General features: G+C 41.4%; 1 protein-coding gene across 2 annotated transcripts in view; it reads left to right on the top strand.

The window, feature by feature from the left end:
* The window catches only part of GRID2 (glutamate ionotropic receptor delta type subunit 2), a 2,834,743-nt gene that overhangs the window by 1,048,667 nt on the left and 1,766,028 nt on the right, over positions 1–20,048 (top strand). The gene's annotated exons all lie outside the window — the stretch shown is intronic.

The following is a 20,048-nucleotide window of genomic DNA, read 5'->3' on the forward strand; positions in this document are numbered from 1 at the left end:
AACTGATTACTGGATGGGGCCTGATGTTGGGTGGAGGATGTCCCCAGGATGTTGTTCAGTTCCTTGAACTCCTCTAATATGGAGACTGTGGTGGCATTTAGTGCCTGCCACTGCTGCATGACCACCGGGTAGTATTCCCCCTGCAGCCTTTGGGTGTCCTGCAAGGTGGTGGGCATGTGGCCCATCTGGAGGGATTGCTGGTAGGCCTCCAGGACTCTGGAGACAGCCTTGTGTCCTTTATCTGCCTCATCCCTTGGCCCACAATTGACCTCCCACTGGCCCTTGCACCCTATTGCGCTGTGTGCCCCCTCCCACTGATACCAGGATCCTCACTGTCTTCGGTTTGCACCATTGACTCCTGCCCTTGTCCTGTGGGGCACACTGATGATTGATGTGACCTTGGGACACAGGTTTGTGAAGATGGGCTCTGCTGTGCAATGGATGCCACAGGGGAAGTTGTTTCAGTTGTGGGCATGGTGAGGCTGGTGGTGGTGGACTGACCACTCATGCCTGATGGGCCAGGTTTGTCCTCCATATCGAGACATCCAGGGGATTCATCCACTATTGGACCTGCTGCCGGGCCTGGGCTCACTGTCACTGGCCTCATCTGCTGTGTGGAAGTCCTTGGGAGAGCTGTGGAATGAGAGGTATTGTATCACATGATGGTATTGTAGAAGTGATGGTTGTATGCCATTGTTGTTTGGATTTGCAGGGCAGTAATGGCATTGACAGTTACTAGACCACTGCTTGTGTTTCCATCAGTGGAAATTTGCAGTGGTCCTATTTTGGGGAATAGTTTATATTTATCTTGCTACTGTCATTGTCTTGTACTGATTCCAAATACTTTTTGGTGAAGGGGACTGACATGATTTAATGTGCAAGTGCAGAGGTGTGAAGTGGATGTAGCAGTCATGCAAGAGTATGGAGTGTTGCATTGTAGTAGTTGCTGCAGTGTGGGGTATCCATGCACTGGGTGGGCCAGTGAGGGAATGGTGTCAGAAGGGAGCTGTGGCATGCAAGGGTGGGTACTGGGTCCATGGTGGATTTGTGCACCTTAGGGTGGTGTGAGGGGGTGAGAGGGTTTTGGGGGTACATGCTGTGTACGGGGACATGTTGGCCGGGGTGTGCAGTTGACTTACCAGCGTCCAGTCCACGAGGTATTCCTGTCAGCCCTCCTGGGTGTAGGGTGGCCAAGACCGTCGCCTCCTGCGATGATAATTCTGGGGGAGACGGTGGGGGCCCACCACCAGTAATTATGACAGTGATTTGGCACCTGGAAGCCATGGACCGTACCTTGTCCTGTAGGTTATTCCACCTCTTCCTAATGTCTTTCCTTGTGCGTGGATGGTTCCCCACAGTGTACACCCTAATGACTATCCTCTGCCATAAGTTGTTTTTCCGGGCAATGGATGTCTGCTGGACCTGTGCTCCAAAAAGTTGTGGCTCCACTCTAATGATTCCATCAACCATTACCCTCAGCTCCTCGTCTGTGAATCTGGGTTTATTTTGGTGCCATGGTGGTTGGGTTGTGGGTGGTGGTGTGTGTGTTGTGCAGGGATGCTGGGTGTGCCGTTTGTTGGTGTGAGTTTGGGTAATGGGAAGGTTGTGTGGTTTGTGGTGTTTGTGTGCAGTGGTGTGTGATGTGTGTTCAATGTGATGGTGCCTGTGATATCTAGGTGCAGTGCCTTCTTTCAGTGTGCTCTTGACTCGCTCTAACAAAGTTTCTTGGTAAAAAGGGTTCTGGGTAAGTGTGGGTGTGTGTTTTGTTGTGCTGCGGTCAAGTGTGTGTATCAGGTGTGGAGCAGTGGTATTGTCCAATGTAGTGCAGTGTTCTGGTGGAGGTGCATTTTTTCCTGTGGCGGTTCGGATCTCCAATGGAATAGCACCTTGTTGAGACCGCGGTGCAGATTTGTGATTCGTTATTTGGCGGGCAGGATGTTCTGTCTGTGGCGGTGCTGGTGGTGCAGACGCCTCCATCACGCCGTCGTTTTGGCCAACTGTGTCGTTTTTGGGGTAATTTTTGGGTGAAGTTGTGCTGGTGACTCGTAATGCTGCAGTCTTTCGGCGGCCACTGCAACGGCTGTCTTTGGTAAAGACCACCAAAATCAGAATGACCACCTAAGTGATTTAGAGATAATTATTTTAACAAAAAAGAACAATTAAATTCTTCCATGTTTCAAGAGTGCTTAAGGAAATGGGATAACTGACATTTAAGAGTAGGACTAAATGGTGCATGCAAATTACTACATTTCAGGGTGCAACAGCATGGTTCCATTCAAAACTCATTGAGGGTTGAATTATTTTGAACTGTCTATACTTTGCTCCTTCCTCTTGAGTGCCATTTGATAGGGTAAAGAGGTTTGCACAGAAGAACCATCATGATCTGCATCTCAGTTTTGGAGATGAGCTAGTAGTCAAATGTAATCACATTGGAAAGTCTGGAATTGTTGACTCAATAGCCCATAGCCAGGGACCATTATTAGATTCCATATCATTTTATGTCTTTTGCTGGTATAGGATTTTATACCGGCATCTTTTATGCTCTCCTCACTCTATGGAATGTCACTGTCCTAAAACAAATTCTTAGGCATAAAATGTTTCACTCTTCTTTTAAAACCCGACAACAAACATCGTGATTTTGTGGTTCAGTCCTAATTATCCCACATTTCTGATGAACCTGTTATTGCCAAACTGAAAAATAGTGTTGCTTTTTAAACCTTGCATCAGGTTGTACATTGGGAGTAGAGCTACAACTGTTTTCAATGAATACATAGCCTATTGCAGCATACATCTTTTCTAGCTATTTCCTAAACCATTTGTAAATATTCAAATTTAACTTTTAGGTGTGTGAACATATATCATTGTTAATGAAATGCATTTTAAAATTGGGTGTTGAATGGCAGCCAGAGATTTTATTGATGATAAATATCAGAAACCTTTAATGCAAAGCTGTAAGGCAACTGACAAATCGAGATTTTCCTTTAGATGTAACATTTACACATGCAGAACTTCTATTGTGGCTGTGGATTTGTTGCCCCTTAATATGTGTCACCTGCAACAGTAGTTTATGTATTGTTAGAGTTTAGCGGAGGAGGACGCCTCCTCCTAATTGGAACAAGCCATTTTAGAACAGCTCATATCAAAGAATGCCTCCTATTTAGAACAAGACATACAGCTAGATGAGGTGAAGACTGATATTTCTCATTTCCCTTCCTGTAAAGTTCTGTGGCAAGACGGATTCACCTTCTACTTTTATAAGCTATTTTCTATGCCCTTGGCCACCACACTTGTCTGATAATAAAACTCATTTAGCTGTACAGGCTTCTTAACAGATGCTATGAAACAAGCCCCCATAACGGTGCCACCCAAACCGGGCAAGACCCCGCTACAGTTCTCTTCATACCAGCCAATTTCTTTACTAAACGTGGATCTCAAGGTCTTTACTACTAAATCAACCAGCACTATATATGCAGGGCCTCAAAGATCCGGACCAAACCAGGTTTATACCTGTGAGGAATTTCAGTGATAACGTGAAGTGTTAATGTCACTTGCTTGACAAACCTCAACACTCCCAGATCCCAGAGCTATTATTGTCAGTGGACAATGAGAAAGCATTTGACCAGTTGCATTGGCCCTACCTATTCGAAGTCCTCTAGAAAATGTAAATCAGTGAGAGGTACTGTGCAGGTTAATGGCTTAACATCCCCCTCCTTTGCAGTTGCCTCCATTCCCTGTTACTTTTTGCCCTGCAGAGTATATTTATAGGAATCTCAGGATAACTGGTATTTCAATGGGAGGGATATACATTAAACTATTCCTTTATGCAGATGATGTTATGATTGCCCAAACACTCCTTCTTAAATATTTGCTCTCTTTGATTGAGGAAATGGAGGCTTTTGGGAAAGCTTCTGGCCTTAAAGTAAGCCTTAAAAAATCGGAAATTCTTAATTTTACAGTGCTGACAGCGGACCATCTCACCATTAAAAGGCTCTTTCCCTTCTCTTGGGCCCCACAAGGGGTAATATACTTAGAGCTACGAATCCACACCACACCAATGCAAACTACAGATGGGTAATAAGGCACCCCATATCTAAGATGAGATATGACATACAGGCATAGAACAACTACACACTCTCTTGGCTGGGGTGGATACCAGCCATTAAAATGACTTTCCTCCCTAAAATTTTAGACGTCATACCGACACGCATATCCCCACAGATACCAATCATCGGCAATCCTGACTTTCCCCAGCAAGTCAAGGTTCTAACTCTTTACACTGGCAACAGGCAAACTGCAAATGAATAGGTGACTTCTTTGACAACACTAGTGGACTTTTCTCAGATTCAACACTATAATGACATCCCCTTCTCTACACACTGGCAGTACATGGCTATATGTCATTGGGTTACCCAACCTCCATTCGTCCACATACTAGCTGGGCTCTCTTACCTTTGAGAAATGGCTCCTACTAGAAGTTCTGATAAGCACTTTCTCTCTGACATATATGCCTACTTCATCACAACACAGACGCGCACCAAATTATCAGTACAGTTGTGCTCGGAGAAGGAGTGTGAGCACTCATTTACATCCAAAGAATGGATCGACATTCAAAAACAGGCACATTCCTGTGTGCGCAGCACGACTGCCAAAGAAACACTCTTCAAAATGGTCCACTATTGGTACTATAGTCCTGAGCATGCGGCCAAGTAGATGAGTGGGGGAATGAGCAATGCTGGAGAGGTTGTGGCCTAGTAGGGCCCTGAACTCATCTTCTGTGGCAGTGCTCAAAACTGCATCATTTTTGGACTGAAGTCCTTGATGTCATAGATCAAGTGTATGACACTACAATCCCCTGGTTTCCAAGGGACATTCTACTGGGTCTCCAGAACTTCATTACTTATCACCTAAAATCTGCATGAGGGTGAATCTTCACATTGACACTATGTGCTGCCAAACAACTCCTACTGTCCCAGTTGTATACATCTAGCACACATACTTACTCTGACTGACTACATAAAATCTGGGACCTCCTCAGCATGGAGAGGCTAATGGTTTTGGAGAAACAGACAATGCCTCTATTTGATAAAATATGAGGGCCCACCCTGAAGTACCTCTCCCATGAGATCCTAGAGCTATCCTGCCAGATCTATTTGCATGTTCTCCCTCACACGTACACTGATCCCATCACCAATTAACATCTCTTGGGCTCTGCCACTCCTCCATCCCGTAGTGGCACACCTTCCACTTATCCTGAAAGTCTCCACCTTTGAATGATGGGTAGATTCCCTCTCTTGTTATCCTAAATGTCATCACTTTTCTTCCTTTGGTTACCCCTTTTCATTTGTTCATTGTATTACCAATGGTCCCTCGCCGGCCAGCGGATGTAGGTAAGTTAATTGTTGTATCATTTTCATCAGTATTAAAATAATATTAAAACAATGTAAACCTAAGTATTGACATAGCTGTATTAGTGTAGTTGAGAACATGCAATGCATATGAGGTGTACAAGCTATAAAGTTGTGGGCATTCACAATATCTGCCATGAAATTCTGTACTTTGTACTGCTAAGCTTCCCCTGAATGAAGCATGTGTGATTGGTACAGAAAATGTAGCTAATGTAACTAATGGAGTTTGCAAAGTAAGGCAAATCTTCATTTGGAAAAAATAAAGTGAAAATAATTCAGAAGCAATTTTGAAGTTTCACAAAATTTTCAAACACTACATATGCACATTGTCAGCAAATGCAGGTACTCTGCAAAATTCGGAGTATGTAAAAAGGTGTATGCCTGGAAGTTGCGCCAGTCAGACTTTCCCCTTCACAAAAAGCTGATTGTTTTCCAGATCTGGAGGGATGTTTAAATCTCTGCGATTATCAAACTCTTGGGAGTCATTATGAAAACTAAGCATCAATGTTTTGTAATCTTTTTTCTGAAATTCATTATTTTATTCTCAAATTATCTCATTTTACAAGTGACATTACTTTGTTTTATGTATTTTATATTTAAGTGATTTTGCCTGATATACCATACTGTAGAAAAGGTTAACTTTTTTATTGCAATTTCGCATGGTTAGATCTTCATATTGAAGGCTCACTTCCTATGTGGTACAGTACATTCTCCACATTCAAGTGAATAAAAACTACAAATTGTGCCTCTGGCCAACATGGTTTTAAAAAATCCTGGGCTGAGTCTTAAGGAGGCAATTTGTGTAGTGAGTTAACAACTAGGTTCTGAATGCATATCAAATAAAGGCAACATTTCAATGGCAAACATGTTTCCTTTCATAGGACGTGAAGAACAAATGAGATATAAATATTGAATGTAGCAGGAGCTCCCCACATATGCAAATTGCCTCGGATTACTTTTTCTGGAAACTGAATTCAACCGTGGTAAAACAATTAGGATACCCAGTTAAAATATGTATGCTTCACTTCAATATGCACATATAGCAATATCATTAAATGGGACATGTAATATTTAGTTTTTCCCAAACATATTATTACAGAGTAAGTGGATGTGACAATAGATTTAAGATGACACTATGGTTTCTGAAGTGGAAGTTATATATGCGAAAAGTGAAGCATTCGCAGAACTCAGGAGATAATGCACTTTTCAAAGGCAAGCTTAAAGTTAGGCACTAATTCTCAATATTAGGAGCTGGGTATTTTGGGTCGAATTCCAAAGGTATGTAAGAGTGGGTAAAAGAGTACTCCTGTAGTACTACTTCCCATAATTATAAATGCTTTTGTGAATTAGTCCTAAAAGGTGCAGCATTCATGACAAACTGTAAATCTCAGAAATACTTGTACACGTATTTTTGTATTTGTACCTGTGTATATGAAAAGTTTGATAGGGAAAATCAGTTTGTGGAATTATGCTTTTTGTCTACCTTTCCAGACAGTAGTAGGAGCAGTAGTAGTAGTAGTAGTTGTTGTAGTAGTAGTAGTAGTAGTAGTAGTAGTAATAATAATCATAATAATAATAATAATAATAATAATAATAATAGCAATAATAATCATAGTATTACCTTTAACAACACTTAAAATATTAATGTAAAATAATAATAAATCTGATAACATTACTAATATGCATTATTTACAGTTATATATAGTGCATATAATCAGAAGAAATAATCCATTTGTGCTGCTCTCTGCAAGAACTCTTCAAAAGGAATGTCAATTCCTTTTGTTGTATTTTTTTGTACTTTACCTTTCATTAGAACACAAAGAAAGAATGATTTTTGTCAAAATTACTTTTTTGGTGACGTTATCTTGTGCGAGCAGAAGTGTGTTTTTCCTACTCTCTGTCAATGAATGGACATTACTGTAAATATTGAAATGTGAAGTCCCAAGAGAGGCAAAAGAAGTGGGGTGAGACCACCAGCTGTTGCCCTCCGGTCTTTCAAGACAAGGTGACCCATCGGCACAAAAGTTATGTGAGCGCTCTCCCTGGTGATTACAACAATGAGTAATCACTTTAGTTACCCACTATTGCTAGGTCACTGCTTGGAATAACCATATTTTGATCTAGTTGCTCAGGATGGAAGCTTCAAATGGAAGCCATATATTACAAATATTTTAATCACGAATAGGATGACCCACGGAAAATCTAACCTAAACCTCCACAGTGAAAATAACTTTCAGGCATTCCTTCACTACAAGGACATTTGTTTGTAATATATGGTGTGCCACTATTTTATATATTAGGAGTTAAATGCTTTTTTAACCAATGTTTGGTAGCATGAGTCAAATGTACAATCAGAATTAGAAGACCTTTCTCTTATAGTCTGTAGTTCACATTATAAATCCATTTGAAAAGCTTTTCAAAGAACCCTACTTAACATGCGATGTATGTCTCCTCAAGTTAAACTAAATGTTCTCAGTAAGATATGTCCAAGACAGCACTTAACTCTCAACCAAACTCATAAATACCACATTAAACAGACCTCTTTGCAAGGAAACGTTATATTTTTGGATGTCAACATTCCTTTAACAACACTGCCACTAATCAAATAATAAACTCAAACTTTCAACACATTAGAGAGAGCACCACAGACAATGCAACACTGAATACCTATATTGTTTAAATGGTCATCAGTGTACCTGTAACAACACTCTTGCTATCACCACACACCAATATACAACACAAAATCACTAAACAGAAACCATTATAACTGCTCAACATTTGAGGTGAGCCTGGTATTGGGCAGCTTATCAATGCATCACCAACCAATACCTTCATATGAAGCACACAAATTCAAACTTACTAGCCAATGTGTTATCTAAAGAACTCAATTAGCATCTAAGCACATTGGCTAGATGTCCAGTGACATGGTACAATACTTAATTTGAATGAGTGGTTGTGGTGACACCAGCCATGGTTCACGCGAGGGGGAGCGTGAGGTGGCGCAGTGCGTGGGATTGGGGGGGAAGGACAAACAAAAAATAATAATAAAAAACAAAAAACGTACTTTCCTCACCACCTCCACTGCGCCGCCCCTGGGTCCTAACAGCAGGCATAGGCTCTCAGCCTGCCCTGTGGCCAATCCTAATGCTGCTTTCATGTTGCTGGACTTGGCGCTCTGAGACAGAGTAGGAGCCTCTGCCTGCTATTTCCAACCGGCAACACAGTGCTGGGATGGAGAGAGCCCGGTGTTCTTGTGTGCTTGGCTAGCCCAAAACAGCCAGCCAATTCTACATGCGCACTAAGGGGATTGCCATGCACTCCTCCTCCGTCCCTGTCACAACCCATGGCCCACCTCTTTTACAATAAAACGATAATAAACATAGTTTAAAAGGTTTGCAAAAGGTGTGCTGCTGCTGCTGCTGCTGGCGGGGGCAACGCTCCTCCACCATTGTGGAGGAGCCGCCACTGACCAACACTTATATTTAGAGACTGGCATCTAATTTTCCGTAATTGATGTTTACCCAGCGGAAGAGCAGGGAAACACACAGTGAGCAAAGATGGAAGAAAATAAAGACGCCAAAACCATAACAGACGAAGAAAGCAGGGGCCTGCAAGAGTGATATAAAGGGACAGGGAGTGTCTAGTAGTTTATTGAGGAGGCACAAGGTGGTTTTAAAACTACCAGACTCAGTATTCGATGTGCTGAGGGTTTCTGAGAAGAACTTTGGGCACCAACATTTTCTTTAATAAATTAAGCACTGAATGACACCCACTATACTTACAATACATGGTATTGTCAAACAGTAAAACATCAGTTATCTCATACTGACTCCTGCAAAATTGCACCACGAAACAGCATAATTTTTCATTGTGAGATGAAATCATCAAATCCAGGGTAAGAAAGAACAAGGCAACAAACCAATGCAATGCCTGGCATGGAATGCAACATACAGACAGTACAAAGTCACACCTCTGTTACTTTTTGGATGCTAACACTTATTCTTCCCATAAATATCTTGTTGTGGAACACAGGGAACTAATTGTAGGAGTCTGGCCTGGTTTGTAGTGGGTACCTTGGGTACTTACACCTTATACCAGGTCCAGTTATCCCTTATTAGTGAAGTAGTAGTGTTCTAGCAGCTTAGGCTGATAGAGGTAGCTATAGCGGAGCAGCTTAGGCTGAACTAGGAGACATGCAAAGCTCATGCAATACCACTTATAGTTACACAGTACTTATACACACGTAAAGGCAATACTCAGTGTTACCAAAAATAAAGGTATTTATTTGGGTGATACAGTGCCAAAAATATCTTAGAGACAATACTCGTTCTGGAGGTAAGTATTATACACAATATATACACTAGACACCAAAATTAGATAAGTAAATAGTCATAGAACAATGCAAACAGTAGGAAATCCTATAGAATGCAATGGGAGAAAATGGGTCTAGGGGCAACACAAACCATATACTAAGAAAGTGGAATGTGAATCACAAATTCCCCCATAGACAAGTGTAGTGTGTGCAGAATCGCTGGGAGAGTAAGAATACAGTAAAGGTAAGTAAATTACCCTACCCAGAGCCCAGAAAAGCAGGAGTAAAGTACTGCAAGTTTCCTTAGGACACACTACACTTCGTTTTGGAGATTTTGCAGCAGCCAACCACGTCCGCAAAGAACAACTTCTGGATTATTGGACCTGAAGACCTGCAAAGGAAGGGGACCAAGTCCAGAAGTCGAAAGAAGTTCCAGGATGGACAGGAGCCCCTGCCAACCCAGAAGAGGGTGCAAAAGAAGAGTCCCTGGTTAGTCGAAGACTGCAGAAATGCACACTAGAAAGATGCCAGTGGGTTCCTGCATGATGCAAAAGATGTCCCACGGCGTGAAGATCATAGCAGATGAGATTTCATGTTGGAAGGCACCAACAAGCCTTGGCTATGACAAAAGTGTGTTTTTCATCAAAATGGTGCTGGATGGACCCAGGAGGGACATGTGGGCCTCAACTCAGTGTGAGGAGGAAGAGGGGGCTCTCATCACTTTAGAGAGCTCACAGGATGCCAGCCAGCACCCCCGGAAGCCACAGGATCCAGGTTCAAAGGAGGTGCAAAACGCAGTTGATGCAGCACAACAAAAGGAGGTCCCACGCAGTCGGAGAACAACTCAGCTAGTTGAGCTTCGCAGGACTGAGTACTGGGGCAGAGTCTCCTCTTGAACCTGGAGTTTTCTTAAGGTCTCGCGTTTTGGTTCCTGTCTGCCTTTGAAGTGAGCAAACTTCAAAGGAAAGTCTTTGTAGTGCACAAGACCCTGCCTTTTCTGCCCTGGTCCCAGACACACTCTAGGGGGTTGGAGACCACATTGTGTAAGGACAGGCACAGTCCTATTCAGGTGCAAGCGTGAGCTCCTCCCAGCACTCTAGCCCAGGAAGACCCATCAGGACATGCATGGCACACCTCAGCTCCCTTTCTGTGACTGTCTAGAGCGTAGCAGTAAGGAACTGGCACCTCACCTCCTGCGCAGCAGTATGGAACCAACGCTACACCGGCGCCAGCGACACCTCACCTCTGTGACTCCGTGCAATGTCTTTGACTTGTTTCAAAGGTACTGTACCTAGGGTCCTTGTTACTCCGTGACTGGCGCCACACTCCTTCATGAGTGGCGTTGGACTGTTGGGAACGACTCCTTCATGACAGCACCAGTTGGAGCTATTGCGTTTCTACGTGCTTTATTGGGATTTTGTCTTTAAAAATTCAGATCTTTGCCTGTATATGTTGGATTTTTGCCATTTTGGTCTTGTCTTACCTAGATAAATAGTGTCTAAACTGATGTGGTGTCCACTTGTATTGTTTTGACTGTGTTGCTGTGTGTGGTACAAATACTGAACACATTGCCTCTGAGATAAGCCTAATTGCTCGTGCCAAACTACCAAGGGAGTGAGCAAGGGCTATCTGAGGAGCGTGACTTCATTACCCTGACTAGAGTGAGGGTCTCTACTTGGTCTACTTGACTACCAACTAGAGACCCCCTTTTTAACATGGACATATCACATTTAACTTTCCATGCCATTGGTGCACTTAAATGCTAAAGGGACAGATGATGGACGGAATGCTGAACAATGTCAAACATTCACCCCAGTCACAGATCGGGGCCTAAATCCAAAGCAATAGTATGTGTCTGCGAATAACAATCAGTTTGAAATGTTAAGTTAGCACTCACATTGTTTACCCAGAAATCATCATATTAATTCAAGGGAAAGCATTTATTTCTCTCCAAACATTAACTTGTTATTTTCTTAAAAAGATGCACCTATTTTGTCTTCAAAATGCCAGGCTCTCATTTTTATTAAGTGCATTTTCTGTCAAATATCAGTGTATCAGTTTCTGAAAATTCACACATGTCCCTTTAAAGTTAGCTCTTTGTGTTCAGTAAAGAGACTGATTTTATTCACAGTCTATCATTTTTATAGGTATATCAATGTCAGTTATTACTCCTATTGCGGGGTATGGCTATCATATGGAAGACATTGCCATCATGTTCTCAGGTACCCAACTGTATTGTCATCATTGCCATTGTGTGCCCAGGCATGTCCCATTATCCGTCAGTGAATGTCTCCTTGTGCCCACTGTCTATAGCGTGCCATGTGAAAGTTAAGCCACGCCTTAGTGAGGAAGAAAGCAGCAGGTAAGGAAAGGGACAATAGGGCTGAGAAGACAGTGGGCAGAGAAAGGCAAGCTTACAATCTCCCACACAGGACACAACCTCTTCTGATTGAGCATTGAATTAATGAATCAGAGCTGTATTAGTTGCTGTCATATTGTGTGACTTACTGAGTTTCTGTATTGGTCTCAGCCAGATACAAATAACTAACTATGCATTTTTTTCTTTTTTGAATCGTTCTGGTTTGCATTTCGTTTCTAGGAAGATGGTTATGTAAAGAATATATTAATTTAAATGTTTGCCCTTTAACTGAAAGAAAAAGAAAGAAGAAAAAAAACAGTTTGACAGCTTCCTAGAATACCTTCCTAATGAGCACGCTCTGCTTATGGGCTGTTTAGTCTTTGCACCACCTTTCTTGATAATTGGAGCTATTCGTTGTCAGTGCATTGACATTTTAGAGCGGCACAAACAGGAAAACCTGCCTTTAAAAGCGTTGTTGCCTTTATGCCTCATTTGCCAAAAGGTGCCATAAAGAGGAAATAATTGATTAGTTAAGAGGTCCTGAAGAGGTCCCGTACGTGATGAAATTGACACAAAAAAGATGACCTTCACAAAGCAAAGCAAAGACTCTATGCTCAGGGTCAGCCAACTCCACAGAACTTAGGGCCTCGTTTACGGCACACTGCGCCACAGAGCATCATTTTTTTATGACACTCTGGTGGCGACGCAGTGTGCCATCCTATATTTACAAGGCCGCGCACAGCCACCTTGTGTGGCATTTCATGCCTTGTAAATATGGACCCCTTTCACTCATAACACTCTGTGAAAAGGGCATTCTATGAGTGTTGCATGGAGTTTTCCAATGCAACACCCATGGAACCTGAAGGAATCTGATGCAGATTCCTGTGCCACTTCAGGAAGTGGCATAAGAATGACGCAATGGAGACAAATACTTTTATTTATCCCCGTTTTTTTCTCTTCCTATGTGTGCTGCATTCTGCAGCACACACAGAAAGAGGAAAACACCTCTTGTGATTGTTTTTGTGCAGGAAAGTATTCGTTCCTGCAGAAAAATAACCATCCACAACAACGCAAGCACTGTTGCACCATTGTGCAAGGGTGCCTGCGTTGGCAGCAATTTGTGCACCAGCGCAGGGAGTGAGGACAGAAATGCACCGTACCTTGTAGATACAGCACACCTGTGCTCTTTCCCTGTGGCTCAGGTAGGTGCAGCAAGGTACTTGTTGTGCCACCCTGCGTCACAGACCTCGTAAATGAGGCCCTTAGTGCACTTTTTTGCTTGAATCATCAAGAATGACATAGGCTCCAAATATGGATAATATAGTGATAACAAATTGTGAGCGATGAATTATGATATTAATGGTACATAGCCTTTTGCTGTGTTTTGTTAAAAAAAACAAATGCTACCCACTGTTTTTGAGAGGCACTGCTGGCTAGCAATTTTGCATCATAAACAAATGAAGCAATGAAAGAAAAACATGTTTGCCGGGTTTAAACCTTCCCTTTTAATACTTATAAGTCAACCCTAGCATAGGCCATAAACAGACCACTTTTACGTGTTGTGGTAGTGAAAAACTCTTACGTTTGTTTTTCACTACTGCAATGCCTACCTCTCCATTAGGACAACATTGGGTTCACTTACTCAAGTTAGTAAGTGATAACTTTGATTTGGAACCAGGTAGAATGTCAAGTTTGGTGTCACCTACCACATTGGCACATTACAAAGACTCTACTGAGCGCACTCACAAAGGGTCTGACACTTGCCTTTTGTGACCCCACACAATCTAGGGCCAGGGCAGGGAGTCAGGAAATTCCAAGCACCTCTGCCGGTGGAAGCCTCCAGAACTTTCTCCTACTTCAAAGTGGACACCAGGTATACATATTGGACCCTCAGACACAACTCTTTAGTACACTTCTGAACCTGTGGAAGACTCAGGAGGTCTGTTGTGCTGCTCTGCTGCAGGAGGAACTGCTACTCGGCTGTCTGGTTACTCTGCTGCCCTGCTACCTGAGCAAAGAACTGGATCCACATCTTCTACCCAGGACCACCAAAGTGACTACAAAGGCTAGTGGGCTAGCCTCTTTATTACAGACCAGTCTCTAAATACCTTGAACCCAGCATCTGGGCTTTGCCAACTATGAGTCCTGTCCCCTTGAAAGGCCACGCATTGCCTTACAATACTCCACATCTGCGCAAAGCATCTCTGCGTACAGTTCTCACATCGCCAAAGCACATTAATTTAGGGTTTCCTTGTGACTTTATCCTAACAAAAATTGAAGTTATTGCTTGAGTAGAGTTTCATCCCCCTCAAACAGTAATCCATTTTCCAACACATATAGTATATGATAAAACAAATGTCACTAAATAGAACAAAGGTTAAAGTGAAAACATTGATAGCTTTGGTTATAATATCTTAATATATGTTTACAAAACCTTAAACATTAATTTTAAAAGCACAATTTACGTGTCTATAGTTGTGAATTAAAGCCAAAAAGACTGAAATTCGAAATGTATGGTTAGGAATACAATCCATACCTCCCACAACAGACATGCAAACTATAAATTGCACGCCAAATATGATGCTTATGACATCACACTTGTTATACAAATATGTAACCGCACATTAAACGTATCGTAATTAAAGAAGTCAATCCTCAAATCAAAATCATATATATGATTCAATAAACTGGGCAGTAGTATAGAACAAAGCAAACACCTGAGTATCAGTGCCCAACCTTTGAGTACCTTACACACCTTAATGTCTGCCGTGACAGTTTAACTGTGATTTATTCCTCAAAGACCACTAGCGGAAACATTATCATGTTTCTGTTAAAGTGACTTGATAACATGATACAAGCATTAAAAGAGCTAAAGGTTAAATACTGGGATTGGCTGAAGGCATCACAAACAAGAAGCCAACGTAGCACCCATGAACATCACATGCAGAAAACACCGGATAAAGCTGTTTCACGTGGAGTATTTTAAGTTCTGTTTGATTTGCAATGAAATTGCAGCAGAACAGCTCCCGAAGAAAGAGATAATAACATACACACTTGCACTTGAATGAAGTAGTACTACCTAGTTCCATATTAAAAATAAATTTTATTATTGTGTCTCAGCCATTCTCTCTATTAAATATCTCTCGATTCCCCGGCCTGCTTTTAACATGTGGGATTTTATTCTGGCAATACTTACAATGCATACATGTGTGTATGAATTAACAAAGTACAGCGCACCCCCAACCAACGAGTACTGCATTCTGAGGTAATGTATATGTGAGCGGAATGTTTCAAGTTAATGATAGGCCATGCAGATTTATGACACTTAACATCATCAAGCTCTGCAACAGTGGGTGTTGTAGTAATGGGTAGGATTAGAATGTTATTAGAATGCGATGTGTAGGGTTCGAAATGGGAACTCCGGCTGCAGAGACAGTTGGAGCTGTGGCTGAGAGGAGACGTTTCTTGGTCTGTGGGGCTTGTAACGATATTTCATAAAGGAATTAAATACTTTAAACCAACTCGCCTCCGGATTGTTCCTACAGAAATTGGCGACGAGGTAAAAGGTCAGCCCCCACATTGCCACCTCCCTTCTGGTCCATTCGGACGGCTACCTGCTGCTTCTTCGCGTCTTCCTTATCGTCGGACACTCTGGGAGGGGTCTTCTGTTGATTCTTGTTTCTTGTTTCCAGATCCTGATGAGTGCCACACCACTCCGTGCTCAGCTATTCTGCTCAGCCTGCGCTGTTTCGGCACGGCTCGAGCAGCATCAGAGCACGAGCTCGCGCCTGCAATATCATCCTGGGTGCGCGGTGTCAGCTGTTTGTGCGTCTTTTGAAGAATCTGGCGCGCGCACGGTGGTTGTTACCACACGCTTGGAATTAAAATAAACTTTTGAGCCTGCGTGTGACGATGCACTGACTTAAAGAAGCCTACATCCTAAACTGTTGAGCCAAGATTCATATTAACAACACGCTTTCAAGCTTGAATAGAGTTTTTATAAACCATACTTTTCACAGTTATTTCCTGGCTCATTGAAGGTTTATTAGAGGAGCATATAAAAAAATTAAAAAATGTCTAGTCTGAATTTACACGCACCCCAACAATTTCTTTTAGCGAAAGGGGAGCCTGTCATGAGATGGCAAGAATGGAGAGAATATTTTTGTAATTACATTGATACTTTTGAGGAAGAGGAATTTTCTGCTGAGAAAAAAAAGAAAGTTTTATTGCATTGCATTGGACCTGGAGGTTTGAAGTTGTACAATGAGATGGAAAAAAAACTAGGAGCGATGCTGATAGTGGAGATATATTTACCCAAGTGTTAGAGGATTTGGACCCTCATTTCTCTCCGACGGTTTGCGTAGCAGTGGACAGATTCAAATTTTTTCAAAGGAAACGGTTTAAGTCTGAATCTCTTGAAGAGTATGTATCCGCTCTTAGAAACTTGGCTAAAACGTGTAGATTTGGAGGATTACAAGAAGAATTCATGCGTGATCAAATAGTTATGCACACCAGTAATTCTAACATTAAAGACAAAATTGTGGGTAAATGGTGAAGCGCCATTAAAAAAACAGTTAATTGCGCTAGTTAAAAAAGCAGAACTTACTGGTAGATGCGTCAAAGCCATTGAAGAGGATATGAGAGATACTAAACAAGTTTTGATCACCAAAGAAAAGTCTAGCTGCAAAAATGACTTGAAGGGTGTACGCTTTAAACAGAAGGAACAACGTGATCAACATAATCAAAATAAATGTTATAGGTGTGGTAGTGCTGAACATTTTGCTGATAATAAGAAATGTCCAGCAAAAAATCCGAAATGTTCAATTTGTGGTCGCATTGGGCATTTTGCAAGAGTTTGCAAAAGTTCTAAAAAAGGAAATATTAAGTTTATCGAAGAAGAGAATGATTCGGATTGTCAGGAGGAGAGGGACGATGAAAGTTGAGTCCTTTGCATAGAATATGATTTACGGAATATTGAGCAAACATTGAAAAAAAAAACCTGTATGCGAGTTGTGCATGGGTGGTATTCCTGTCAAAGTAACAGTTGATTCTGGTTCGCCTTTCTCCATCATAAAAAATAAATTATGGCTAGAAAAATTCAAAGAAACCTATGGTGACAAGCTAGATAGTACGGATGTGAAAGCGAAAAGTTATACTGGGGAGAGAATTAATTTTGTTGGGTACAAAAACATCGAATTCGAATTTAAAGGAAAAAGGGCAATGTGCAAATTGTATATTTCAGAAAAAGGTCCTTCGGTTTTCGGGTGGGAAGATCAAGGAAAATGAGATATAATTCTGAACCCAAATAGTTTTGAACCTGTACTATCAATGGAAAGTGTGGTAAATAGTGATGAAATTGTTCACAAATATTCCAATGTGTTTTCAGGGAAAGTGGGTTGTTTGAACGACTTTACTCATAAGATTGTATTGAGAAGTGGTGTTAAACCAGTAGTTCATAAGGTTCGATACGTGCCCTTCTCGAACAGAGAAGAAGTTTCATGCAAACTTAAAAGACTTACAAATTAAGGTATAATAGAGCGTGTAGAATCAGCAGAATGGATTTCTCCACTGGTTGTTGTGAAACGTGCGAATGGTAAGATCAGATTGTGTGTCGACTTGCGAAGCTTGAATGATAGTATAATAGTTGATCAGTATCCCTTACCGAAGATTAATGAAATGTTTGCTTACATGAAGGGTATGAGTTGGTTCTCTACACTTGATTTAAAATCAGCCTATCATCAAATTAAGTTAGATCCTGATAGCAAAAAATTAACAACGTTCATTACACCATTTGGCTGTCATCAATTCACAAGGGTACCTTTCGGGCTAGCTTCTGCGTCTGCGATGTTTCAGAGAATTATGAGTGACTTATTATTGGGTATAAATGGTGTCATGTTCTTTCAAGATGATGAACTTATAATGGGGAAGACAAAGGAAGGACATGATGAGCGATTACATCGGGTATTGTATGTGTTTCAAATGAAAGGTTTGACTGTAGAGTTTGGCAAATGCAAGATTTGGTCATGAAATTAGTGTGGATGGTATAAAACCAAAGGAAGAGTTGGTGGAAGCTGTCAGGGTGGCACCCGTGCCACATAATAAGGACGAAGTAAATGCTTTTTTGGGTCTGGTTGAGTTTATTTCAAAATTCATAAAGAATTTTTCTGAAAAAACGTTTTCCATTAGACAACTACTTAAGACCAGAGTTAAGTTTGTCTGGTCCAAGGATTGTCAGGAGGAATTTGATAAGCTGAAGGTAGAGATTAGTAAGGCTCCTTTCTTGAAAGGTTTTGATCCTTTAAGTAAAATTATTATCACCACGGATGCCAGTGCGCAAGGGTTAGGAGCCGTTTTATCACAAAAAAATTATGTGAATGAAGAATGGATTGTTGGTTTTGCTTCAAGATCGTTATCTGATGCAGAGAGTAAATATTCAGTAATAGAAAAAGAGATGTTGGCGTGTTCTTGGGCTTTGGTGCATTTCAGACAATACATATGGGGACTTAGAGTGATAGTTAGAACCGACCACAAGCCCTTGACAAAAGTTCTTACTAGCAAGGGGTTACAAAATGCTTCCCCGAGACTGGCCAGAATGTCTGTAAACCTTTTAGATTTCAACTACGAAGTACAATACATACCTGGCACTAAGAATAGGGTGGCTGATTTTTTAAGTCAGTTACCATTACCTTTGGCTTCTAGGGATGAACGTGATAAGAAGTTTGTGGAGGATGAGCAAGTCGCATTGCTATTTGATGAAGGACAGGATGGTATCAACATAGATGAATGGAAAAAAACTATGGGGACTGACAAAGAATTGCAGAAGATATTGACTTATGTGCGTTCTGGTTGGCCGAACAAAAGAATTCTCAGTGAAATAGAACGGAGTTTTTGGGAAGTTCGTAACGAGCTTAGTGAAGAGCAAAATGTTCTCTTGAGGTGTGGCAGGTTTGTACCACCAAAATTGTTACGTACGAAAATGGTGGATGTGTGCCATGAAGGGCATTTAGGTATTTCTAAGACCAAGGCGAGAGTGAAGAACATGTACTGGTGGCCTGGCTTGGATGTTCAGGTGGAGAGACTAGTTAGAGAGTGCCTCATGTGTGACAATGCAGATAAAACACAGAAAACGTTCAAACCGCCATTAATCCCTGTACCTTGCCCAAATTTGCCATGGGAAAAAATTGGTATCGATATCATGGGACCAGTTGAAAGTGATCTGGGTGAAAAGAAATTCATTATAGTAGCAATGGATCATTTCTCTAAATGGCCGGAAGTGAAAATCACGGATAACGTGCAGATTAAGGATGTCGTGAAGTTTCTGGATAAGTTGTTTGTTAAGGAAGGTCTACCAAGATGTGTGATTTCTGATAACGGCCCTCAATTTATTGCTGATACTTTAAAAAAAAATCTGCAAAGGAAGGAATTATACACAAATTGACTTCTGTATACCATCCAGAAGGGAATGGTTTAGTTGAGTGGTTTAACCGTGTAATCAAGAGTACGATGCACTTGGCAACAAGTAGTGGATTGAATTGGGAAAATGAAATATTCAAAATGATTTGGGCATACAGGATAACACCTAGTAGTAGTACGGGTAAAAGTCCATTTGTCATCATGAGAGGTAGGGAACCCGTGAGTAAGGAATGTGCATGGATCCGGGAAGGAAACGTTTCTGAATGGTCCTTATAAAATGTTTTAAAAAAATTATTAGAAGCAAAAAAAAATTATAAGTTGAATTACGATCGGAAACAAAATGTGAAATTGGTGCCTGTGAAGGTGGGAGACTGGGTAAGAGTTAAAAAAAATTGTATGATACGAAAGGGAGAAAATAGGTTTAGCGAACCTTAGTAGTTAGCGAGTTATTTTGTAATTCAGCACGGTTGAGTGATGGGAAGGTGTGGCATCTAAGCCGCTTGGCTAAATGCAAGAATGAGTTTGATCTAAGCTGCTTGGCTAAATGCAAGAAAGAGTC

Source organism: Pleurodeles waltl, chromosome 1_2 (genome assembly GCF_031143425.1).
Source record: "Pleurodeles waltl isolate 20211129_DDA chromosome 1_2, aPleWal1.hap1.20221129, whole genome shotgun sequence".
NCBI classification, from domain to species: domain Eukaryota; kingdom Metazoa; phylum Chordata; class Amphibia; order Caudata; family Salamandridae; genus Pleurodeles; species Pleurodeles waltl.